Here is a 12,177-nt window from a genome sequence, read left to right on the forward strand (position 1 = left end):
AGCATTTTACATCGTGACGGATTCAATAAGAGGCTATCGCGATGGAACGAATTACTCCCTCGATATTACTCACTCGTAATCTGTCACTCACATTGTATCGTACTAGAGAACTTAGTTCCTCGGACAATAATACCTACCTCTCTGTTATATTGCATCATTGTATTTCTGTACACTGTGCCTGTGAAATTCGCAAATAGATACGCAATCTACAATTTTAACATCTTCAGTCTTCAGTTTTTCACTCTTCCATCGCACATCCATCTTCATATTTCACATACATCCAAACTTTGTCATTTATCAGCGATAAATGATTTTGTCAAATTTCAAATTCGCTGTCCACATCTACGCGGAGACGGTCTATGTTTGCCAGGCTTTTCGGGACCCTTATTTTTCTTAGCAGGGACGCGTGCGTCCATGAATATTAGTGGGCTCGCACATCAGAATTCGCCGCATGCGTCTTACGACGAATTCGTCGATGTGACGTCATCGTAAACCAAGAAACAAACGTTATCAAATGGAGCTTCGCAGATTGGCCGATGCAACTGCGACTCTGCGACATGCGTCGAGTTGCATTGGCCAAAGCCTGCATGTCGATGTCCGGCCAATATCGACTCCGCGCATGCGCACAGCCGCACAATCGGCCATTTCTCTCCAGACTGTCGCCGCGTTCGGAGCAACCGCGATGCGGCGAATGTCGATATCGCTAGGCAGATGTGTAAGGTTGTATTATGGAACACCGGCTGCCCGTTCTCGGAAGTTTTGATTTATCGCGGTCAGGCACACGAGGCGAGTTGTGATGTGCGAGCCGGCTTAATGTTTTCCGTGTCGCTTGCATTTGCTAGATGGCGCTTAAGTGCAAACGCCACTTCACACTTTCCGCAAAATCTCGAAAAGAAAAATAAAAATTGTAAGGGACTTCTGGATATTATTTTGCTTAGTGCTATCGTTAGGTGATGCTTGAAATCATTGGCAAAGCCGATATTACTCTCGAGCAAAAATTATTATCCGATGTCGCTTCCAATAATTAAAAGTTACAAACACACGTATTGTAGGTATTATATAAGTTAGAATGAACTATATTCGCTGTCAGTGTGTGTATTTACCATTGGTGAGTGCGCATAGATCCTGAAGATGCCGAAAGGCGAAACCTGGGTCGCAAAAATGACAAATGGAATAAAACAAAATTTAAAACATTAGAATTTAATCTTATAAGGACGTCGAGGGAGCTCGTTATTCGCCAGCGTGGCGACGCTTTTGTTAGGTAGTTAGTTCCAATGATTATTCATTTAAATATGCCCGCACTAACTCTCTCTCAAAAGATACATATTTTTTTATAAAAATTATTCATTGCAAATGTTACAATTTCTTATACCTAACAAAATGGCTTTTCTTATCTGTCTCCCTCTCTCTTACCACATAATATGGTTTCACCCTTTCGCTCACTCTTTATAGTCTTTACGGCAGACTGATTTCATACGCGATGAACTTCGACAGATCCGATGACTACGATCATTTTTATGAATAAATAACCAACCATGAGATTTAAGTATTGCGGCTTGATTACAAGACCACGAGTACATTGTACGCTCGCATAGTGCTCTAAGAGGGGCGTCAGCAGAGGGCTGACACTCTGGAAGGTGTAAGTGCCTATAGTTATTAATTTAGTAAATGTATGCGAAACTATATACCTACCAACGAAGGAGATAGTTGCTGTCACCATCATTAAGTCAAATCAATGAATAATTTTAGTTTAATTAATTAATAATACAGGCACTTATCAATTTTATTATAGATGACATTATTTCTATTTATTACAAAATAAATGTAAGTAATGTATTTATACTCATTAAATGATTTTTTAGACTTATTTTATTGAGTTCATTTATTTCCTAGCACTGATAGAGAAAGCTTCAAACCCCTGTGTATAATTTGGGGAACCAATAATGGAATGTTCAACTGCTTTGCGGGGCAAAAAGAGATCCTCATCAACGGCACTCAACTCGAACAGGTGAAAAAATACTGGGGCAACCATGTCTATAGATCGATGCATATTTAATGAAATTTTTCGCAGAGTAAAGCTCGGCTGGAGTGCCTTTCGCCTCGTGAATAATGTCTTCAAAAATGATCTCTCACTGTGGCTAAAGCGCGGTGTTCAATCAGTGTGTGCTTCCCGTAATAACATATGCGTGTGAAACATGGACGCCAAGCAAAAGAGAGTTTCATAAACTAAAGAAGCACAGCGTGGTATGTAGATGTGCATGCTGTGCATACCGCGAAAGGACAAAAGGCGAAATGATCGGATCAGCAAACAGAAAAGGGTTTACGATGTAATAGAGTTAACTATTGTGTGGGTTTCTCTAACGTATATTTTTCTACATACACAAAATATCGATCAGACTTTCGAAATTTGATTATTTTACATAGAAAACATTCAATTCAACTACTTATACATTTTTATTTTTATGCATAAGCATTTTATCTACAAATAGCTAAAAGTAGATTGTTCTATCATAATAATAAATGGGATATCTATGATTTAAGAACCTAAATAAACTGCGAGATCTTCACGGCAACGGGGTGTTAAAAACAGTTATTGCAAATATATTTTTTTAACATGCATTATTATATGGATAGGATAGATAGGGTGTGACCCATATCCTGTTTCTGAGATCAAAGAATGTTTCAATGAGAGGAAATAAAACCCATTGAAGGACACTGCAGATAAATTGCGGAAGTTATTAAATTTATGTCTGCCGCTATTCCTTTTGTACAGTAGCAGTTTGGCTACGAAAGCAGCAACGATATTTTTTATTTTAATAAAGTTTAAGTCGTCGCCATGAAGCTGGAGATTCACATCATTAAACAATTTATACAGGTCTATCAAGTACGCAATGTCATTTATTGATGTGATGAGGTTGCCGTACAATAATTCTGTATCTTTGTTTTCCCGAGTCATCGTCATTTTCATCGAGTCAGACAAGTACCTTTTGATAGCCAGCGTACTTATGTGTGAAGCAGCAAGTGGTTGAAATCTTCATCATTGGCAATGCAAAGCTGACTAAATAATCCGTCATTATTTAGTGACTAATTTAACCGTCTATGCGGGACTTCAAGCATTCGAGTACCCAGTAAATCGCATCTCAAGTGGCATCGTGTCTAAATTCCGTCGGATTTTTATAGATAGAGATTGTCTGCCATCGCCCTTCTAGATTCTTTAACGCCCCCTTATTTTCTTTGAGCATTCTACTGCCCCCTGAAAGCCTCCAGCGCCCACAAGGGGGCGTTATCGCCCACTTTGAGAAAGATTGGTCTAGATTGTTTCCACCAGTAATCATAATGATAACATTAAAAAGGTTTTTTTGTCAGACTGATTGGATTTGTGTATTCTTAACGAACTAGATGTTATACATGAGTAATTGCACTGAACAAAATGTCAAAGGCTGTTAATTAGAAAGCGTCGTTTTGTGTAATTTCAAGCATCTGGACTATATACACGAATAATTACTAATAACACACTTTAATGGGTTTTCCTCAGAATAAGCACATATCATACTTGTTGTATACAAAAAATTAGGTACAGTAATTGTACATCAGTATTTTTAAGAGTGCCTGATGTATTAGAAAACCTATCATTGTACGCTTCGACTTATTTTTTAATGTCTCGTTAGTCAATGTGAATGTCTTCGGAAGTTCTTTGATCTTCTGACATACTACATGTCGATTTCAGGTTTTCAGGATTAGCCAATGCTGAGCGAGCTGCGACAACCTACAACAAACAGACAACATGACATTAATTAGTTAGGTACCTAATGATACAACATACTGTTCATGTAAACGGCATGCCTCTTAGAAGGCTGTGAAGTGCGAATCCATGGAATGCCATACATTGATACATTTATTCAGAAAGACAAAGGGAAATTCTGTTACATTTGTCAAATAAAAATGGGAAATAAATCAGTTTGCCATTGTAATTCGATGCATGTTCTAACAAGACCTTCCGCAATGGTTGTGGCTACTTTTTCAATGTGTGGGCTTTACATACACGAGTTTCCGCGTGTGACATATTTTAATATGTATTATAATAGTCACATAGGTGCAATTTTTTATCTACTGCCTTAACACTAGTCAAAAGATTTGAACTGTTATTATTTACAAAAACCTAACCCCTTCAATGCAGCTGAGATCGTCGACATTCTCTTGATTAATATTCGTGTTGCCAGCACAGCTGTTTGGATGCAATATTGGCATATCATGAAACCAACACTGTCCTTTTATATTAGCTTCTAATTAATGTGTTTCAAGTTTTATATATTTTTTTATGTATTTGTAGCAAAACTGTGTCACGAAGGTTCTTGTCAAATTGATAAGCCTACCTGCGAGGCTATTCTACACATCGTTTAGGTAACTCAAGTAGCTGTAAGCTAATCAGACCGAACTATGGGACTCATTACATGTTTCTTTTAGCTTAGTCGTGAGGCAGACGTCCACATTTCAGTGTAGGAATTGACTTCAAAGACCAGAACAAAATAGTTGTGACGTCAAAATATCATTACAAAAATGCCGACTGAAGGCCAGCATTTCCTGGCCGTGTCTAGCCAGCCAGTGTAAGAGCCGTTTCACACGGGATACCTGTGTCCAGCCACCGGTGTGTCGAGATGCCGCATTTACACATACATGATTGGGCGCATACAGACAGAGACACGCAAGTGTCGTGTTCATTTATATGTAAATGCGGCATCTCGACACACCGGTGGCTGGACACAGGTATCCCGTGTGAAACGGCACTTACAGTAGCAAATGTATAGTTAGGGTGTGAGGAGTGAACAAGGTAGGTAGGTTGATGAATGACTCCAAATGATAAAACAGATTGGCGTGTGAAATACAACAAACCCTGTATTTATTATCCCCTTGTATTGAAAATTGATACAAGATTGCAGACACGTTAGTATTTAATATTACTGAGTTTAAGTTTATAATTGACAATAAAGATTAAAAAGATAGAGTTCTGAGAAAATTGACAGCACGGCGGACGTGGTTACGCTGGGAAGATCTGAATGACTGTGTGTAATGGTGGGTAGAAACCCCGTCCTTTTATATTACTTGAACACAAAAGAAATGTCCCGCGGCGGCGCCCTGTCAGCGTTCTTTTTGTCTTCTTGAACGAACTGGCCTGCGGTCAAAGTGTCTAGACGCTGTTTCGTTATTTGCTACCAATGGAATTCGCTTACAATGTGTAATGCGATTGTTTTGTGATACTTTGTAACGTTGAAATTCTGATGAACGTGCTTTTTAATAAATTCGACAAACTGGCGCGTGCGTCTGTTATAGATGGGTCACATTGTGTCAATGGCAACCAAAGGTAAGTTATCTGGCGACGCGTGTTAAAAAACGAGACTACATTTGAATAAGGTACTATACAATGCATGATTAAACCTACGTTCATAAATGTATGTACTTAAACAGACTCTGCACTTTGGTGAGATCACGATGAGCGCCCACAAATGTTTCCTAAATGTTGGTACACAATACGAGTCAAAAAACACTTCAAGTCAAATAATATTATACCCCTCGGTATTGTCCGATACAGGTAGGTAGCACATTTTAAACCATCAACCACCTGTATTGAATTCGCGTCCGAACATAACACTTACCTATAAGAATACCTAAGTCTTGAACACTTTTGTGATTTGTAACGGTAGCACACCTACGCTCCAACGGTTAATGATATATTGTCGTACAATTATTTAGTTACACCTTTGTACTTGCAAGATATTTAAAAAACGTTAGAGTTGACCCTTGATAGTGATAAAATGATTATTGTTATGACTGGTAAACATTTAAGAACTATTAATACTATCGACTTAAGGTACTTGATGGAATTTTCATTTAAATTCTAATGGATTCAAGCTCTGTACTATTCCATTTAAGTCATTTTTTGCGACCCAGGGTTCGCCTTTCGGCATATTCAGGCGCCGTGTACACACACCAAAGGTAAACACACACTGACCTTTGGTGAGTGTACACGGCGACTGAAGTTGCTGAAAGGCGAAACCCGGGTCGCAAAAAACGACTTAAATGGAATAGCACAGAGCTTGAATCCATTAGAATGTAAGAACTAAGCTAAACGGTAAAACTGTGCTACAAAATTCTTCTGGAGTAGATACCTATTTTTCTACAGAATAGAGTACCTTTTTTAAAATTAGGTTATTGCCTGTTTAGTGGAAACCAGCGGCAAATAAATTTTGAAAATAGCCGATATAGGTACTGAATTATTTTTTAGGTTACGTTCGGTTATCATTCTCGGATTCATGAATTTTGCTGAAATCGCCTGTGAAAATTGCCGCTGTTCCCGCCTAGCCTTTAGTAAACAGGCTTGTAACCAGCGGCGGCTGGTCTAACACCATACAAGTGCACTGCACTGCTTGCATTGCTATGAAATATCGTTCAACATCGTAAATCATGTGTTTTATTCATAGGTTTTTAATATTATTGCTCACTTATTGTAATGCAAACCATAAACCGATGTGCCCATATTGCCGATAGGCGATAATACAGGCACTATGCACTGTATACATCATCTTCACTGAAATCATTTGCGCCCCGGCAATATATGTATTTACTTAAAATGAATCCAAAGCTTAGTCTGAACTAAAGCCATTATAAACAACTTAAACCGTGCTTATCGATTTCGCCATGCGTAAGTTCCAGAATATCGAGCGCTGACGGATAAAATGACATCATATTGGTCTGAGTAGAGAGCAATTGCAGATTTGAATTATGGTTTGTTATTATGGACGCTGCAGCTTACTGTTCACGCCCAAACTATGTTTAATATCATATTTAGCAATCTCGTATGTAAAATGCCTGTAAAACTAAAAACAATAGAATTCATTATTTTCTAAATTCAAAATGGGGAAAAAATATAATACAATGTCGGTAAGATATTTTGATTTATGTGGATTCTAATTTAAATCAGTAAAGATAAAAATAAATTTGCTACCTACCGCATTTCTGGAAAATTAATATTTCACTATCCTGTGTGTTGACTAAACGCGAAATGATGTCGGTTATTTATAATATGATAATACAACGCCGAATTGATTTCATTTTTCAATAAGGTAAGTTTCCAGCGCACCCTCAAAAAATACAGTACAAAAAATCACCGGCCGCCACTGCTTGTAACCAACATTACATTATAAAAAAACAAACTAATGCATACCTACCTATATATATTTAAAAAAAAAAAAGTATGTAGTTTACTGCAGCAACACAGCGTTTGTTTAAAAATTGAAGAAACACACTACCTACTTAATTATATAATCTTGAGCAAGGACAAAATAAAAACATTGATATTAATAATAAATAAACAAGTATTTAAATAATAAAGTACTTATTTATAATATACAAAATAATGATTAATCTAAAATGTACTATAATATGTATGACACACTTTCTTTTATTTGACTAATGGGTAGGCTTACAATACGTCCCGGTTTGACCGGGATTGTGCGGTTTCACACATTGGTCCCGGGGTCCCGGCCGGTTTGGCATTATGTCCCGGCATTTCCACGTATGAATGATTGATTGTCAATAATAAATCATCATGATTAGGGATTCCAATACCGGGATCCCGAGCTATTTTCGATACCTATGAATCCCGGGATTGATTTTTTTATCAATTTTTATGGAAAATAAAATAAAAACGAAAATATAATAGAAAAAATACTTTTAATAACAAATAACTACATTAGAAATAAACTGAGTTTGAATGAAGTTTGATTTATAGCCATGTGTAAGTTGCCGATCCATTTTATTTTTTCACATAAATTAATAAAAATGAGAAAGATTGGAAAAAAAACAATGTTTCGAACTATTGACAAAGTAATTCTACCATCATCTCATACGTTTTACGGCAGTTTCACATTTGGCTGATTAATTAGATTTATGAAGCGGAAAGGCCATGAGTACACCATGATTTGCTTTACTATTTTAAATCTCGCTAACCCATTCATTAAGTCTTTACTATCAGAAACAGCAATCTCATATTCACGGATCTCGGATTCCCTAATCATGATTGACCGTAGTGGCGTAGATGTGATGAGACGGGGGGGGGGGGGGGGGGGAGGATGTGAAAAAAATTCATCCCAGCGAGTAGTACCTACCACTCGTACAATAAATAAATAAAATAATTTATGTTCTGCTACATTAGACCTTCTGCATTCTTATTTTGAACATACTTTTAATAATAAATATATTATTATATAATATCTCGTTTCTGTCCCGGTTTAGGGTTTAATAATTATTGTACGCCTACAAATGGCCAGTCCATACCCCAGCAACATCGCAGTCACTATCAACGCTAATAATAAATGTTTCATCTAAGTAGGTACTTACCTATTTTTTTTCTCGATTTTGGCTCCAATTTTACGAACACGCTTGCTATATTTTTCCATTCCAGAAATATTTAAAAGATCAAAAAAACAATTTCCCCTACCTTTCTTTGTTTTTTTTTGGGAGTAGAAATCTTCGTTCCCGTTCCCAAGGCTCCATTACCCTCTTTCACAATTTTATATATCATTGATTCAGAAATACCTAGAAAAGAACAAATTTATAAACTTTTTGTGGTTTATAATAATCACTTGGGTTGTATAAATAATTAATAACATACTTTTTAATAACATTAAGGGAAAAAATGGCATGGCGTTACTAACCTGTAGAGGCGGCAATGCGTTTGTAGACATAATCAAACGGTATAATTGGGGCTCATTGGGGCTCTGCATTCTTTCTCCTTTTTAAAAAATATTTCGATCTTCAATATAATCTTTCGGACATCACTATTATGGCTTTCGGCATGATCGCAGACTGAAAAACTCGTGAAAAACAATAAAATATCGGACCCGGGCTCAATGTGACGTTTTCAAAATGTAATCGTTATGTCAGTCGTAGTTTTGGTGCTTCGGCAGTCTATGGTCACGGCAGCCTAACCATAGACTAAAATATTTTTGTGTCTAGACTCAACTTTTAGTTACCTACGTGCGAGCTGTCAATAGTGTCGAATAGTTAGTGGAATACCAGTGTTGCCATCTTCTGATTATAGTACAAAGGCGTAAAAATTATAGTATTTCTAAAAAATATATAGTACAGGAACATTTTTCGTCTTGAATCCTTTAAAATTATAGTATTTTGGTATATTTGACGTAAAATTATAGTATTTTACATTTTTCGCGGAATTAAAATTATAGTATTGTACTATAATTATAGTACGGTTGGCATCACTGTGGAATACCTACTTACGTCTTACATATTTTTCTAAGATAGGTACATAGGTAATACTGCAATAGAAATGAATCTTGCGGTAACTTTACATGCTGCATAAGTAAGGAGGCGGGGTGTGGAGTGGAGTGCGATATTCGAGCTAAAATACGAACAAAAGATTTCTCGACGGAGACGTAGGTAGGTACTTTCAACAGGTCGAAAGAAAATGGTGATGGAATTATTCACAAAATTTGACCCTTCGTTTGAAGCTTTGCTTCGAGGCCGACTGAAAAGAATCCTCATCCAAATTTATATTACAATTTTTGGACGATTTTTCGTACCTATATTATGTCAAGTTTCTTATTTATCGGTCAGCCGCCATATTGTGTGAATAATTTTCAAACAGTTGCTTGACATACTAAAGCACCTTCCGCATTGTCAACTGGTCTCCGGCAACCACGGGGCAGAAGAAGAAAAATTAGCGGTTGCGGCAACCGGTCAGTTGCCGCAGATTGAGAAAACAAAAGCAACTCACTCGGTGAACAGAGCGAAGGACAAACGAAGCTTGTTTCTTATCACGCAATCCGCACTGCACGAGCAACCATCAATGAATTTACCTCAAAGTAGCTGACCAATATTTTTTCTTCTGGCGTGAAGCACGGTCTCATATTCGTACCTATCCTGGCCAGTATTTGACGGCCTTAATGCATTCAACATTTCTCATCTTACTGCCATTCTAACCTAATTGGAAAAAAATATGCAAACCTTTCCATTCTTGGTAGGCTTAGGTAGGTACCATAATGTCCCGGTTTGACTGGAATTGTCCCGGTTTCACACATTGGTCCCGGCGTCCCGGCCGGTTTGGTATTCTGTCCCGGCTGTTATTCCGCATATAAATGATTGGCAACCTATTGTCATGAATACATATTTTGTAAGTGTTACTAACGACACTTCAAATAGAAAATAGGTAGGTACCTAAGTAAAACTAGCGCTTGTTGTTGTTAGATAGTTTTTATTATTGGAAGGTGTGCACGTAAAATAAGGTTAGTAGGTAGGTAGTGGATGTTGAGTCTGTTCACGGCGAGACATCGGAAATATTGACTGAAAACACAATTTCACCATTGCGTCGTTATGAGATTGATAAAAAGATAGCTGTATTTTGTGGTTATTGTGACATGAATTTTGGAGGCATACATAGAAGAGGGCAAAATAACTTTTCCAGCCGACTCAAACAAGAACTTGGTATTAATTTCGTCGGCATTGGATGTGGAGCACATATTGTGCACAATATACCTACTTCAATCTGCTAAGTCTGCCCATCGAATTTGAAGCTCTTGTTGTGAATATAATATATACTTATGTTCATATCTACATAGTTCGAGAACTCAATTGGCCACTTCGGCATTATTTGCAACTTTTCTATAAGGAAATTTAAAAAAATTATAAACCTGAAAAACGTTCATTCCAGCGAAAAGTACGACTAGTATAACAAATAAATAAATATAAGTTTCTTTTGTACATACTTTTAATATTAAAACAATTTTTAGTGGTTAAATTTGTTTCATTGACCTATCTCCCGTTCCTGTCCTGGTTGAGTTTCATAATATTATGGTAACCCTAATTCTTGGTAGTGTTAACCTGAAATCTATATTAGAAACTGGGAACAATATTATTCTCTCATTCTCAGGTGCAGAACTCGCCTGCCGTTGGTAACGCCATATATTACCTATCACTTCTCACCAGAATGAGTCATTTTATGCGATTTCATGTCATAAGATCTTGTACACGAATAGTTACACTCAATACATTTGAATGGCTTTTCAATTAATGGGTGATCTTATGTCTTTTCATTTCAAAAGAACGTATACCTGAGTAATTACATTTAATTGACTTTTCTTCAGAGTGACTCAATATTATTATGTTTTTTCCATGTTACCAGAAACTGTAGTTATGAATTTACTTTCACCACATTTTAATAGCATTTCAGAATGAATCAATGTATGCATTTTCAAAATACTCGATGTTCTACACGAATATTTACATATTGTACTAAGTACATTTAAATGGCTTTTCGCCAGAATATGTAATTTTGTGTAATATTAAAGTAAATGCGCGTACACCTGAGTAATCACATTTGAATGGCCTTTCACCAGAGTAGGTAATTTCATGGTAAGTACCAGAATTTATAGTAGAGAATTCACATTCATCACAATAGAAAGGTTTTTCACCTGAATGGGTCATTTTGTGCAATTTCTAATATCGAGATTTTTGACATGAGTAGTCACATTCGCTACATTCAAATGGCCTTTCACGAGAATGTGTCATTTTGTGTAATTTGAAACGAGATGCTCATACACCCGAGTAGGTAATTGAAGTCTTCTCATTTAAAAGGTTTTTCAACGGCATGAGTCATAATATTTCTTTAAAACACTAGCATAATGAGTGTTTAATAGTGACAATTATTGTCACATGTAAATCTTTTAACTTCTGAAAGGGTGATTTCAAAACTTTCTTTTTCATGAATCTTTGTGATGTTTCAGTAAGTCGAATGATGCAAAAAGCTAGAAGCAAATACAGCACACAATATTTTCAAACTTTATAAAAGCTAGATACCTACCAATGATTCAGGATCTATGATTGTTTGAATAAGATTACCTACCTACGCTTTGAAATATGAAAGATGTCGTCTGTATTAGGAATCGTTTGATATTCCTCGAGTTCTTTTTTAATATCTTGGTCATCAATCTGATTTTCATCCTTTAGGTCTTGTACTTCTGATGCATTAATTGCCGATCCAAGACTTATAATGTTAGTCAATGCGGATGTCGCAGGACAAACTAAAAAAAACATGGAAAATTAAATTAACTTATAGGTAAATAAAATTATAATAATTACCTACATGAATTTTATATTATGAAGATA

The 12,177-nt window shown here is 36.5% G+C and overlaps 1 long non-coding RNA gene across 1 annotated transcript; it reads right to left on the minus strand.

Moving 5' to 3' along the window:
• Positions 1 to 1,860: 1,860 nt before the first annotated feature.
• On the minus strand, positions 1,861 to 8,942 carry LOC147076002 (uncharacterized). The gene is made up of 3 exons (XR_015069907.1): positions 8,712 to 8,942; positions 8,495 to 8,592; positions 1,861 to 3,766 (listed from the first exon to the last, which is right to left on the minus strand). It is a non-coding gene; the product is annotated as an uncharacterized LOC147076002 (long non-coding RNA).
• Positions 8,943 to 12,177: the final 3,235 nt, after the last annotated feature.

This window comes from Rhyacophila brunnea, unplaced genomic scaffold (genome assembly GCF_057557595.1).
Source record: "Rhyacophila brunnea isolate RB1 unplaced genomic scaffold, BYU_Rbru_1.0 scaffold_136, whole genome shotgun sequence".
Classification (NCBI taxonomy): domain Eukaryota; kingdom Metazoa; phylum Arthropoda; class Insecta; order Trichoptera; family Rhyacophilidae; genus Rhyacophila; species Rhyacophila brunnea.